Here is a 14671-nt window from a genome sequence, read left to right as displayed (position 1 = left end):
GCATCTAATGATTTGGTGATCTGATCGTAAAAGGCCACCAGGTTGGTCTGACAGGACCTGCCACTGATGAACCCGTGTTGGTTGCCCCAAGCATGCAGTCCCCAACTATCCTCCTTAGCTCATTGAAGTCCATCCTCCTGAAATCTAGGGCTGCTGCCTTACTGCATGCCTTTGCCACCTTGTGCTGGATGGTGAATTCCAGCAGGCGATGATCGCTGTCACCCAGGTGGTCGAGCACCCACAGCCCCCTCACCAGGTCATCTCCCGTGGCCAGCACTAGGTCCAACTTATTCCTATCAGTAAAAGGAACAACTTTGATTCTCTGAGCTATGTCTCCAATGATAGAGGTGAGGTTGGCCAATTTTTTATAGCTTTGACTCACCTTTGGACTGCTTGTGCTTTTAGAGCATTGAAAGTTTCCCAACTATTTAACATACAAGAGGGGTGACAGAAGTGCAAGGGAAAATTTCAGTTAAAACTATGCACAGCTGTTGGAGGCAGGTGACAGCTAAAACCGCAGTAGCTAATAATGGACAAAACCAGGCTTCAGCCCAAGTTATTACAGCAGGGCCTTTAATACACCATGGCCTTAGTATCCATTTCAGCAACTCATATTAGAGTATGGCATGGTCCATCCAGCATCCTTATGCCAGGTGGAGAAGATACAGGTATAAAACTGGATGCACAGACTTCACAACAGATGAAGATTGCCCCATGGCAGGGAACACTTCAGCTCACAATTTAGAGCTAGCTCAAGCCCATTTACACTGCTAGAGTCCAAAGATATAGTTCAAAGGCTCCACTCCTGCTCCCAGAAGATTCCAAGACCACTGATTCCTGGGTTACATATACAGTAAAGAATTTATAATCTCATGAATAAAGAAGGCAGGGATTTTTAGGCCTCTAAGATTTTAGGATTGCTAGATAATTGTACCGTGATTAATAATTTAATATTTGTTATAGAGCTACTGCCAAGTAGTTCCATTGTGTATACTGTAGGCAGATGCTTCAGTGTTAAGACATTTTAACAATGCCTAAATTTAAAGAAACCTAGATTTCATGAAAGAACATGTACTGTGCCTCCATACAAAGGGATTTATATTTTGACTCAGACACATATTTCCTCTTAATTCTGAACTATGCTAAAAGGACGCTGTCCCGTTTCTGTATTCCAATAGCTATGGCTCACAACAATTTTGTACAAGCCAAATTAGATTCACTATCTGGATCAGAATTTGCTTATGATGAAACAGATTATCTGATGATGTTTTAGGGATTGAGAGATTACAACCCTTAATCCAAAGTAATGATAAAATCTTACTACACATTATAAAGGAAAATCCATACAGCCAGAACAGAATCGGATGTTTATTCAAAGCTCAGGAATCTCTTTGCACAGTAAAGACTAGGACTAAAATTCTCCTCCCAGGTCCACATACATTCCGATATACTGCACCACCCTCCCTGGGGGTACAAAAGAAGTATGGCTTGGAGGTAGGGGGCAACAGAAAATCATCTCCTTAATCTGTAATATTTTCAGCCATTGCAAATGCTAGAATTTCAAAAACAACATTAATCCTTAACTCTGTCACCTCATTTTGCCTGATTTAAATACCTCATTCAAGGAGTACTGGAGTGCTTAAAGGATCAACATCTCTACAGTACCTTTGTGAAAACCACCATATATTTTCATTAGGAAAGATAAAATAAATAAAATTTCACCACGCATCCTCAAAGGCAGAATTTTTCTTCAGTGCTACTTATGTGTACTGAAGTAACACCCAAGGATATTAGTTACAGGTAGTGCTGGGCCCTGTACAAACCCACTGTACGAGATCCACAATTTCTCATTATTCTTTCCTTAAAGTTTTAAGTTTCGTGTTTTGGGGGACAGAAATACAGCACCATCTTATTCAATTGATCTGCTCCTTTTGTGCATTCAGAGGCTTATCTGCTTATTATACTGACCAAAAATGTATAATTTTTATTACTTTTACACAGTCCTGTTCACACAGAACAGCACATACATCTCTGGCTTCTCCTTTGGCTTGTGGAACACCAATACAAGGATAGGCTTATCTGACTGCACAAAGTGTTCAGGTAGGCAGTGGTGATAATGCTTATATTCTGGCTTCTGCACTTTCCCTTTCTTCAGATCTCAGATTCAGTTTGTGGGCAGTAACAAAACATCTATTTATGTAGTGATTCCCATGTTATTTTTTAAGTTATTCTTCACAAGTGCTCTGATTGCTACTTTTCTGATTTTCCTTGGGAGAGGTTGATAGCTTGATGTTTTCTAGCCAATCACTGGCAGGGGTCAGAAGAAAATGTCTTCCCTGCATGTACAGATTTAGCCAGAATTTTTTTCCACCTTCCTCTGAAGCACGGATCAGCACAAAAGTAACTAGAAAATATTTCATGGCATGCAAAAAAACGGAGATCAGACTAGATGATCTAATGGCCCTTTCTGACACCTTAAATTCTATGCTATTGTGACAGAGGGAGAAGTTTTAGATATAATATAGCCCGTAATTGGTAATAAACAGTAAAACTTATGTATGAAGTCATAGTGTCAGATATTCAGGTGGTGTCTACCAGCTGACAGCGCTCTGTTGATTTCCACAGATCTACTTCAGTTTAGAATTTCAGAGTATCATTTGTTATTCTTCTAATAGGTGTAGGTTTGTCTCTCCCATGGGCAGATCTAGGAGTTTGAAAAGAAGTGCAGATGGTGTGGTGTATCATCACATGTAGCACAATGCATATTTTTCTCCAAGTAAAAATAAACTAGAAGTTTTGCTAATATGCTAGAGGTCCAGGGAAATAATACTAAATACTAATAAGATTGAAGCAAAAACAAATATAACTATTGGAATGTGCATTAACTTGCTATAACATATATTTTGTATAAAAAACCCCACAACAAACTAGGCAAAAATAATCCAAAGATGCTGTTTCTTTAATCCGGTTGCCATTAGAATTAAATCCACATTTATTTGAAATTCCTAAAACAAAGTATAGCCTTCTTGAGCATGTTGACAGTGTAATGCTTCACTTTAAGTTATTTCTACATTAGTTGATGTTTACCTGAGTTAACGTTTTTAGTTAGAGGTAAAAACAGTCTTCAGGGCTGTGAAATAGGAGCTACATTATCAAGAGCAGCTAATGGAGAGAAGAACTGCAGAATAAAGGCTGGTTTGAATAGTGGAGCATCAGGACCATTAAAAATGGAGACAAAGTCCTTAACATCTGTGGGATGAAGAATTTAGAAGGAATCAGGTAGATTATAAGGAACCATGATGTCAGGTGACTCCCTCACTGCTGCTGTCACTACCAAGTGGTTTGTTTTAAAATGTGGGTGGACAATAATCAAAAAAGAGGTGGAAGTGCACCCCCCTGAATCCACTCCTGGTCCTTCCTCTACTATTTATTGTCAGGAAAGTGAGTAAAAATAAAGGATTCCTCAATTAGTTCTTCCTGAGAAGTTTGCATACACTTGTAGTTAAGCTGCTAGTAACAATGAGAGGCAGAGCTGGCCTAAGGGGTGGGTGGCATGGGAGAATGCCTGTGACGGCTTGGGCAGGGGGCTGCCAATGGCATGGTGCAGCTCTGCAGGCAGAGGGTGGGTGGGGACAGCAAGGTGCATCTCTGGTCTTACTATATAGGCAGTTAAGGGAGTTGATTGTTAACCCTGTGAAGTAAAGAACAATGGATCTGTAGAAGACCTAGCTGTACCATAATAGTCTCTCTCTGTCTCTGGACCGGAAGAGAATTTAAGTCTCCTTTAAATTCACCCACCACAACTTAGATGGAAAGGAAGGAACCAAACTAGTATGGCCCTGGGAGATAAAGTTCATGTTATTCTCTGCAATTTAACAAGCTGGCTCCTCTTCACGGGGCTCTACTATCCCCATACCCCATCCTTACCACACCAGATATTGTCAGCATTGATCACAATAGCTCTCCCCCAGGAAGCTGTAATCTCTATGCTACCTTGCTTAATGTCCTGGCAGCCAGTCTCTTGCTACTGACCTCTTGTCCCCTTCTTCACCCCACGGGTCTAAATTATACAGTCACACACAAGCTCCACACCCTTCTCCTTCAGGCCAATGCCCCAAACTCACATTTTTGCTCAGTCTTTCTTTCTTCCTTATTCAGGTCTCTGGGACAAAGACCTGCACTCACTGGACTCAAACCTAATGGCTCAGATGCAGCAACTCCCTCTTCATCCCCACTCCTCAGGTAAGTCCAACCACAGAACTGGCTTTCTGGTCAGGCCCAGAGAGTGATAGTCAATGGAGCCATGTCAGCATGGTGGATGGTGACCAGTGGCATCCTGTAGGGCTCTGTACTTGGACCAGTACTCTTTAATATAGTTATAAACAATCTAGATTCATGTGTTAGAAGTGGAGTGGCTAAATTCACTGATGACACCAAATTATGGGGGAAGGTGGTCACACTAGAGGATAGGGACCAATTGGGGCTGACCTGGACAGGCTTGCAAGGTGGGCAAATCAAAACCTGATGGCATTCAACATGGAGAAATGCAAGGTGCTCCACCTTGGGAAATAAAATCCACATCATACTTATAGGCTCAGCAGTGCTACACTCGCTAGCACCACAACTAAAAGAGACTTGGGGTCATGACTGACCACAAAACGAACATGAGCGACCAATGCGATGCCTCAGCTGGCAAAGCAAACAAAACCCTGGCTTGCATCTACCGATGTATCTCAAACAAGACCCAGGAAGTCATCCTCCTGCTTTACTTGGCCTTGGTGAGGCTGCAGCTGGAATACTGTGTCCAGTTCTGGGCTTTGTACTTTAAAAGGGATGTGGAGAAGCTTGAGAGAGTCCAGAGGACAGCCACACACATGATTAGAGGACAAGAGAACAGGCCTTATAAGGAGAGGCTGAGAGTCATGGAACTCTTCAGCCTGGAGAAGCAAAGGCTCAGGGGGTCTTGGTGGCAGACTATAAGTATATATGCGGCGTGCATCAGGAACTAGAAGAACATCTGTTCACCAGAGCACCCCAAGGGAAGGCAAGGTCTAACAGTCACAAACTCCAGGAAGATGGTTTTAGACTGGACATAAGAAAAAACTTCTTTACCATCCATGTCCCCAGAGTCTGGAATAGATTCCCCACAGAAGTGGTGCAAGCACCTGCTCTGGACACTTTCAAGAAACACTTGGATGCCTGTCTTGCTGGGATCATTTGGCCCCAGCTGATTTTCTGCCCCTTGGGCAGGGGGCTGGACCTGATGATCTAGTAAGGTCCCTTCCAGCCCTAATGTCTATGAAAACTATGAAAGTCTGTGTGCCAAACCCTCTTCTGCCGATCTCCAGTTGGCCCTATACTGTCACTGCACCTCCATCCTCCCTCGTACTTCCCCTTATGCTGCGCCCCTCTCTGGGGGAGAGCCAACTGCTCGGTCTGCTCTCTTTTAACTTCCTGCACCGATTACCTGTGTGCCTGGCTGGAGCTTTCCATTTGCTGCTCTTCTGACTTCGCCAGCTGATCACATTAATTACCATCCAGGGACTTCCGTTCGGCTTTTCTCCTGCCCAGGCTCACTGCCACGGTAAGTTTCCTTTTCCCCTTTGTTCCTTCAGAGTTTCATGACAGGGTATGCTTATGGTCCTGTCACAGGGTCATCAATGGGCTATTAACTCCCTTAGCTGCCTGAATAGTAGTATATACTACTACTATATATGCTGTATATGCTGGGGGAGGGTGGCAGTAGGAGCAGGACCAGAAGGGCTAGAGTAGAAATACTCATTTTAATTTTCACTGACCTTGACCCCTGCAAGCATCTGAGAGTGTGTCCAAGGGTGTGCTGGGATGCTTGTTGTAATTTTCACTAGCTATGAAATCTGGAAGGAAACAAAATGTCACAAGTACCTAAGAAGAGGAAACAGGAAATTAAAAGCTTGGTTAATGACTGCAATGAAAAAAGATGTAGACATGATGAAAAAATACTTGAATTCTGTTAACGACAACCCATGCAGTAGTAGTGAGACGGTCACAGTGGAAACATCAGATGAAAAATACATAGATGATCCACGATTCTACTTCCAAGAATCATCCAAGAGAAACAAAGAGACCCAAGCAAAACAGAAATTCTTCACCTGGACCAGAATAATGTCGATGCCACTAGTGACAGATGAAACAACTCCCATTGTAAGTGCTGGCGATGCCATTTCTGATCCTGGACTTCTGATCCAATCTAATGCCTGAAATTCAAGGTCTGCTAGTGATCAGTTGTCTACCAAAAGTAAAGGACATGGATTTTTCTGTGGATGATCAGAATCACCATTTTTCTATGATGTTTTTATACAAAAAACTTCAAAATGGTGAAGTTCTGAAGTGGCACTGGCTGCCTTACTCAGAGTCCGCTGACAAGGTTTTCTGTTTCTGCTGCAAGCTCTTCAACTTGAATGCAAAATCATCCCTCTTGGGCTTTCTATATATCATGATGCAATTCCCTGACAAAGAAACTTTGAGGAAGCACTGTAAGGACCTTCATTGTGCACCGACATATGGAGAGAACTCTGACATTAATCATGTCAACCCCTCGAACAACTTCGTTATCTCCAAAGTCTACTTCCATTGGACTACAGTGCTCCTTAAGAAGTTTTACAATCTATTTACAGTGGAGGTGCACTGATATATCGGTGCCATATCAGATTGGCACCAATAAAAGGAAAATGAACATTATCGGCTATCAGCTTTTTTTGGCTGGTGTAGCCAGTAATGTTATCGATAAATATAATATGCCTTCTGGCCAGGGCCCCTGGATACCATGTGCATGCATGCACCTGCATGCATGCACTTGGCCAAGAATGCAGCCAGGCAGTGTGGAGAGCAATGCCCTGCCAGTAAGTCTATGGAGGGGCAGGAGCATGGGGGTGGCAGATCAAAGCCACCGTGGGGAGGGAGGGAGTTCAGCAGGGGCTGGGGTGCTGCCCAACCAGGGTGGTCAATGGGACCTGGGGTCAGAGCAGAGAGTAGGATAGAATTGTGAGCAAGTTGTGCCTCCTGCTGGTGGATGGGCAGGGGACATGCACCTGATGCAGGGCCCCTGGGCCAAAGTCAGCAGAGCAGAGAGCCCTGAGCCCAGAGCCAGCAGCCCTCATCTGCCCTCACCCCACTTGGCTCCACTCATTAAAAGTGTCCCTGCATTTTTAAAAAAGGTGGCGATGGTGCTTGAACTTTAGTTCATTTGATAAGCTTTAGTTCAAATGCCCCCGCCATCATTTTTAAATGCCAGGACACTGGATGAGCTGCCTGAAGCTCCGTCCTGCTCCCTACCCCCGTCCCAGATCCCATTCACCACCCTGGCTGGGCAGCGCCTCCAGCTCCAACCATTGCCCCTGTCCCTGCCCTATTCCTTCCCTCACCATGGGGGGTCTCAATCTGCCCCCCACCCCACATGCCCCTTCCCTTTCCCATGCCCCTTCCACTCCACAGACTTACCTGCAGGGCACTGATCTCCATGCTGCCCAGCCGCATTCCTGTAAATCAGTTATCTGATTGATATCAGTCGATACAGCTGGTTAATAATTGCGTATCAGTGTTGGCCAAGAAAACCTTTCAACGGTGCACCCCTAATTTACTGCAGTGAACTTCAAGACAACTTCCCAAACACATGAATAGCACTCAGGATCCTGTTAACCATTCCCTTAATGGTGGCAAGCAATGAACAAAGCTTTTCAAAGTTGAAGCTCACAAAAACGTATTTGTGATCAACCATGGGAGATGACAGGCTATCTTTGCTGGCCAGCCGATCTATTAAGAATGCTGTGGCTCAAAATATAGACCTGTCACAAACAATATCAGAGTTTGCAGCAGCAAAGTCACTCAGTTGTCTTCCAAGCCTTGGAAACTTGGTGAACAAAGTTTTTCATTTGTTATTATTCTTTACTAGGTTAGTGCTTTATTTAATGTCTAGTGTATCACTTAGCTATAATGCTATTTTTATGACTTGCAAGCATGTGCAAGCATTTGCCAGCAAATTTTATTTTTATCCAAATTCAAATGCAATTTTATTCAAATAACAATCATAATATTATTTAAATCAAATTTATTTTATTTTAATTTAATTTAATTTTGTGTCATTTCCTCTTTTGTATTTTTTTCAATTATGTATGAAAACCTGTTGAGATTACCACTTAATTTCTGAACTGGGGGTGAGGGGAGGGGAGGGTGGTGTAGAACACCAAAATACAAATTCACCCAGAGCATAATTTTCCCTAAAGTTGGCTCTGATGAGACGCAAGGATTTTGTGGGATGATATCTTTTATTGGACCACCTGTATAATTGGGAGAGATGTTAAAATGGGGAGTTAAAAAGTCAGAGGTATTCATGACTCCTGGAAAGTTCTGATTTGTTAACTAATATTGCAATCCAACAAGATCAATTTTACACCTGCAACAGATAGAACTTGCCTCAACATCAGTGCATATTTTATGCATAAATTAAAGCATAGGAGTTTTCCTTATCCAAGATATATATTATGAGAATCCAAGCAGCACATAAATCAGCTACGACACCACACCCGTACTCATACACCTTGGTAGACAACACCTGCAGGAAAGCAAGAGAATTCACAGAATGCTTTAATGGAGACTTACCATAATCTGGAAGGTGTTTAGTGGGAGTGCAAGGAATTCAGAGGGTTCTTGACTCAAACAAACCTGGAAGTTTAGAACTAAAATAAAGGTTAAAGTCACTTGTGTTATGGCTAATTATAATAGGAAAATGTGTTTGTAACTTTAATCATTTATATTTTCCACTGATTTCTTACACTGAGGTGGCCAACCTACATCACATGTTCTTCAAGTGGCAGAGGCAGTCTCTGTGGCAGACTGGGGAGGGGACAGACAGCACAGTGGCAGAGTGAGCAGAAACCAGAAAGCAGAGCAGCAGATCAGGCAGTGCAAGGGGCTCGGAGTGGCACTCGGGGAAGATGCAGAGCTAATTCATGACACACTTGCCTAAAAAGTTTGGCTCTCACTGTCTATTGCCATAAATACAAAGTGACTTCCAGGTATTGCCTTATAGAGCTAGGCAATGTCACCACCAATCTGGTAATTGGACAGCCACCTGTAGCAATATCTACTTACCACAGCAAGTTCAGTATCCATTTCTCACCATTCCAATTGATACAATCATGTAGAAATAGGGTCTAGGTCCGGAGTAGAAACAGGTCAACAGGACCCAAATCTGAAGCTCTAGATCCTGAAGCAAATATAGAATAGTCAGATGTAACTTATCAATTACACTGTAAAGTATCATCAAATTATGCTCATTTTCCTACACACTACTGTATACCAGATGCCAGCGTTACCCATCTAGAGTGAGTTGTCATGGTACAAAGAGTTGTGCGGTTGGATGAAATTGCAAGTGATTTGCTGGAAAGCAGAAAACATTCTGGAAAGCAGAAAACAGCCTGGGAAGCTTGGGTGGCTAATGAAAATTTCAGCATGACTGTAGTATGGCTGCTTGAAAACAAGTCTGAATTGATGTCATACCTCTAAACCTCCCAAGGCTCAGTGGGGCCCTGGAAGTGTAGAAGATGCAAAACAAAAGACAAAAAAAATATCCAAGCAGGAAGCTTAAAATGCTGTGGTATTTATTCCTTTAATGTAACAAATCAATTTTCTCTCCTCCATGGTCCTTTGTTACACATTTTCATCAATAAAGATGAGGGGACACCAAATCTGAACACTGCTTATTTGGGGACTTAGATGACTGACTTTCTTTGAAATGAAATAAGCAAGAACCCCACACTACAGAAAGGATGTGGACAAATTGGAGAAAGTCCAACAGATGGCACCAAAAATGGTGAGAGGAGCTGGGGACAAGACTTTTGAGGAGAGACTGAGGGAACAAGGCTTATTTAGTCTAAAGGAGACTGAGAGGGGACTTAATAGCAGCTGTCAACTGGGTTCTTAGGGGGTTTCAAAAGAGGATGGAGCTGGACTGCTCTCAGTGGTGGCAGATGACAGGACAAGGAACAATGGGCTCAAGTTGCAGCAAGGGAAGTTTAGGTTAGCTGGCTAGGCAGCAGTCAGGAGTCTGGCCTCAGCTCAGTCACTGCCTACACGTGTGTTTCAGTGCAGTAAATAACCCTGTTGTAAGACAGTACTGTCCCTGACAGTACTATATTATGGCTGATTTAATTAGTTTACTGCACTCTAATACTGGCACATGTGTAGATGGTGATGCTTTCCTGTGGATCTGCAGTAAAGTGCACGTGTAGATGTACCCAGCATGTCTTAACAATAGTAAGGATTTGATGCTTAGAGTCTTGCCAGGGGCTTGTGGGGGACCTATTAACACAGGAGCCACAGAAATAGTTACTTATTAAGTCCATAGTTTGATCCTTTTAGTTGCATCTTACTTCTTTTGCAGCCTTACTGACTTCATACAGTGGGATGCTACTCAGTGGACACATCTACACATGCCTCTGACTGCGCATTTGGTACTACCTAGTCCCAGCAGCACATGGTTATTTTTAGATGCTACATAGCCAGGCATCACACTTTATGCCTGCTGACGCTACATTGCCATAGCTCATCATTATGGCGATGTAGTGTCTCATGTAGATGTGCCCAGCATGAACAAAGAGGGAATCAGAATCTCCAGTGCTTTCACTTTCTGTTTGGAGTCAGTTTGCCTAATGAGACTTGGCTGCCCATTGAAATACTTCAGTATATTCCAGGCTGTGAAATTTCAGGATGCACTGTCACAACCTGTTGCCTCTGAGACCTACAGCTTTCACGGTCTCTCATTTTAAGTGACCTGATGGGTACTGAAAGCTTGCCAACTATCTCTCCCAGCTAAGCACCAAATCCTCGCTATCATTAAGACATGCTGGGTGCATCTATATGTGCACTTTACTGCAGAGCAGACTAATTAGCTCCGCAGTAAAGTATCACTATCTACATGTGTGCTGGGATTAGAGTGCAGTAAACTAATCAAATCCTCCATAATATAGTACTGTCGGGGACAGTACAGTCTTACAGCAGGATCATTTAATGCCACAAAACACACGTGTAGATGGTGACTGGGCAGGGGCCAGACTCCTGACTGCTGTCTAGTTACCTGGCTCTGCAGGACCAGCACCTTTGTGCCTCAGCCAATCCCCCCACCGCCCACTGCCACCACCCAGAGCCCAGAGTTGACCACCACTTGCCAGCCTGGCTCTACTCTGCCCTGGGCTCGAATTACTGTTGTCCCATGTGCACATGTACATGCTTTGACAAGGAGCATTTTACTAGGGCTGTGTGAAATGGCACCATTCCCTTGAGTTTTGATGGTCTGAGGGAACAGTGTTTTGTATCAAATTTCATTTAGAGTCGAAACAGCTGTTCCATTCCATTCCGTTGAAACAGAAAGCTGTTTTGACACTGTTTCGAGTGTTGCTGGAGATGGGAAGTCAGATCAGCTGGGCTGACTTCCCATCCCCAGCACTACATTGCAATGGGGTGGGTAGCAGCCCAGCTGGGCTGCTTCCCGATAGGTGCCCCCACTAGATCACACTGGGGGTGAGAGGCAGCCCAGCTGGGATGATACCCACCCCCCGAGTGATCAAGTGTAGGGCCCCGAGAAGTAGCCCAGCTAGGCTGCCTCCCAACCCCAGCGTGATCAAGCCGATGGAGATGCTGGATCTTGTGCTGGGAATAGGAAGTCAGCCCAGCTGGACTGACTTCCCATTCCTGGCCTATGGTCAAAACATTTCAACTTTCAAAATGTTCTGACCAGCCACATTTTGTTTCAAGGCTATTTTGACCAGCTTTGTTTTGTTCCAATTTTGCTGTTTTGACCTTGAAATTGGTTGAAACAGTGTCAGAACAAAATGGCTGGCAAAATTTCACACAGTCCTACATTTTTCTCTGGCCCAAACTGGTCTGAAGTTTATCATGTGGCATTAATTGCACATGTAGATACACCCACTTTCTTCTATAGGTAGACCCATTGTTTTATTAGTCTTATTTTTAAGACTGATGCCTTACTCTGTCTGAGCAAGGGTAACCCAATCTAATGTTAAATGAATAAAAATGTAATTGCTGCAAGTGGTAGAAGGTACCAGAATCACTGTTAAATGAGCAAGTTCATTCTGCATTACTATTGCCCCCCATAATTTTTTATTTTATTTTTTAAAACACTTCTACCAAAAGACTACCTAAAGTAGTCTTAGCTACTTTTAACTACAACACATAGTAAGAACAATTATACAACACTGTACAACAAATGTCAGGAACAGATTAGCTGCATTTGGATAACAATTCAATGTAAAAATACAGAAACTTCCCATTCAAAATCTTGATAGGACTAACACCAACTACAGCTCTTTAGGGCAGGGAAGAATGTTTTGCCAAGGCAGAGTTAAACAAGGCAGAGTCCTTCAACTTCTTCAGAATGATATTTGCAATCTAAATATGTGCACGCATTTCAATTAAAAACAGCTAATATGTTGCAAGTTCATGTACACTCATGCCTTACTTAGATCTTCTGTTGAAGATTTTCAAACACCAGATTAGATTTTTTTAAACATGGTCTCCTGTTTTGCAGCTGCAATTATGGACAAATTCCAGTGAAGTCATTTAGATAACTACTGTGAGCTCAATCCAGTACTAGACACCTAACTAAGTTTATTTACACCTGCATACAATTGTAGGGATAAAACTGTAGATACTTAGAACTGCTCAGAGGATCAATATATTCCAAGGGAAATTTGCTGAAATCTAAATGCACGGAAAAATAGATTCACAAAACAAAAAAATAAGATCTGATCTATTGTTTGTTCCTACCATCACTAGCGTATCTGTCTGTGACAATAGATAAGAATACTGCTTACACCAATTTGAGCTGTAATCAAAAGCAAAAACTGCAATAAAAGAGAGCCATGAATCCAATTACCTCCTTCTCTGTATGTTCATTTGACCATATTGCTAAACAAAACTAAAACTGACCAGACTTGAGAGTGAGTGCGTGTGTGTGTGCGTGTGCATGCGCATATGTATTTGCTGAAAGTAATTTTCCTGTATTAATGCTTGTGGAGAAGGTAGGTAATATTATGCTGGACTGTGTTGATACAGGATTAGGATGAAAGTATTTCCAATGGAATAAAGATCATGGTTCCTATGCAAACTGCACCTTAGATTCCCTTATGGTCACCTTAGGGCACCCCCATTTAGGTAGCACCTGGTAGTGACACTCGAAACAGTAGCACCCCCATTAGGTAGCACTTCAGTTCAGCACCTGCAAATCTTTTCTCTAAAGGACAAAAATAGTGTTAACCAGTGAGCAGACAGCTTTCATAAAGCAAAGTATTAGTTATTTGGAACAAAGGCCTTCAGAGAAAACAGCGCACACAACAATAGGCAGCACATCTAGCTTACCAGGTGTTCACCCATCTTCCACATGGAGAACCTGGCAAATCTGCAGTACTCTGTACCCTCCCACAGGGCCCATTTTTGTTTCTCTCAGTCTCACGCCTGTCAGTTTTCAGATAATGTCTCTGTCTTGTAGGTCAGGGGCTGTTATTTCACACAGTTTCAAGTGCTTTGTCTCCTTTGAACTTGGTTGAGTCAGTCTGCATCCCTCTTCCCCAGGGAGGCGAAGCTTCAAGACTTGTCAGCTGCATTGTTTTGCAAAAAGGGATAAGCATCGTCTTTAGTTTCTGGATGAAGCATCCTTTATTTTACCAGTCTAGCCAGGAACAGGATTCCTAATGAGACCATAACGATCCATATACACATTGTGTATACAAGCAGTCCTTGGGCTTACGACACAGTTGGTTCCTGAAAACTGCATCTTAAGTAGAAACGCTGTAACTTGGAACCAATTTTCCCATAGGAAAGAAGGTTATAAATGGGGGATTGGTTCCTGAACCAAGACTCGATACCCTATTTTCACCAACATAACCCAGAATTTTGTACTCAATTATAGATGAGTAACATAGCTACATTAATGCATTTATATTGTAAATAGCAATCGTACTGATTTGGAAGGACTTCTTTGAGGTGACTTCGCTGGACTTTTTGAAGGGCTCTTAGTTGGACTTTTTGAAGGGTTCTTGGCTGGAGTCTTCTCAGGAGTCTTGGCTGTACGTTTTTCTGGAGTCTTGTCTGTTTTCTTAAAGAAAGGGTGCACAGAAGTTTGGACAGATGTTTTCCAGGGAGATGGGCGACGCAGCAAACTTGTTCACTGGTGTGGTGTCGTGACAGATCAAGCATTGTAAAGTCGAAACTGATGTCAGAAAGTTGAAACAAGGTGTCAATTTATAAACATTGCAAGTGTGAAGCATTGCAACTCGAAACATAGTAAGTCGAGGACTCCCTGTAGTCAATACTTCTGTCTCTAAAAATTCCAGAGAGTCTATCACATTTCAATACAACAATCTTTGAATGGTCCATGACTCCAGGGCTTCTGTCAAATCATAAGTCACCTTCTGAGGAGCAAATACTAGCAGGAACATTTCACACTGTAGGGGAAAAAAATCTAGATGTTTCAAGATGTACACCCCAAATCAAAGGCCTGTATTGAAAATTAGGGCTCAACTCCACACCCATACTAGAATTAGACCTTTTAATGCTTTCTGCAAACACAAAGCAACTCAATTACCTTCTTAAAAAGGTTTTTTTTTGATTTGTCAGT

At 42.7% G+C, this 14671-nt stretch overlaps 1 long non-coding RNA gene across 1 annotated transcript in view; it reads right to left on the bottom strand.

Moving 5' to 3' along the window:
* LOC109323957 overlaps positions 1–13867 on the bottom strand; it is a 24492-nt gene extending 10625 nt beyond the window's left edge. The window contains exons 1-2 of the long non-coding RNA XR_002104799.1: positions 13414–13867; positions 9130–9244 (exon numbers count right to left, since the gene is read on the bottom strand). This is a non-coding gene — a long non-coding RNA (uncharacterized LOC109323957). The remainder of the gene's footprint in view (positions 1–9129; positions 9245–13413) is intronic.
* Between the last annotated feature and the right edge of the window lie 804 nt (positions 13868–14671).

The sequence above is a fragment of the Crocodylus porosus genome, unplaced genomic scaffold, assembly GCF_001723895.1.
Source record: "Crocodylus porosus isolate Cpor-Errol unplaced genomic scaffold, CroPor_comp1, whole genome shotgun sequence".
In the NCBI taxonomy this organism is placed as follows: Eukaryota; Metazoa; Chordata; order Crocodylia; family Crocodylidae; genus Crocodylus; species Crocodylus porosus.
The sequence above is the reverse complement of the archived record's forward strand: the minus strand, read 5'-3'. Positions and strand labels throughout refer to the sequence as shown.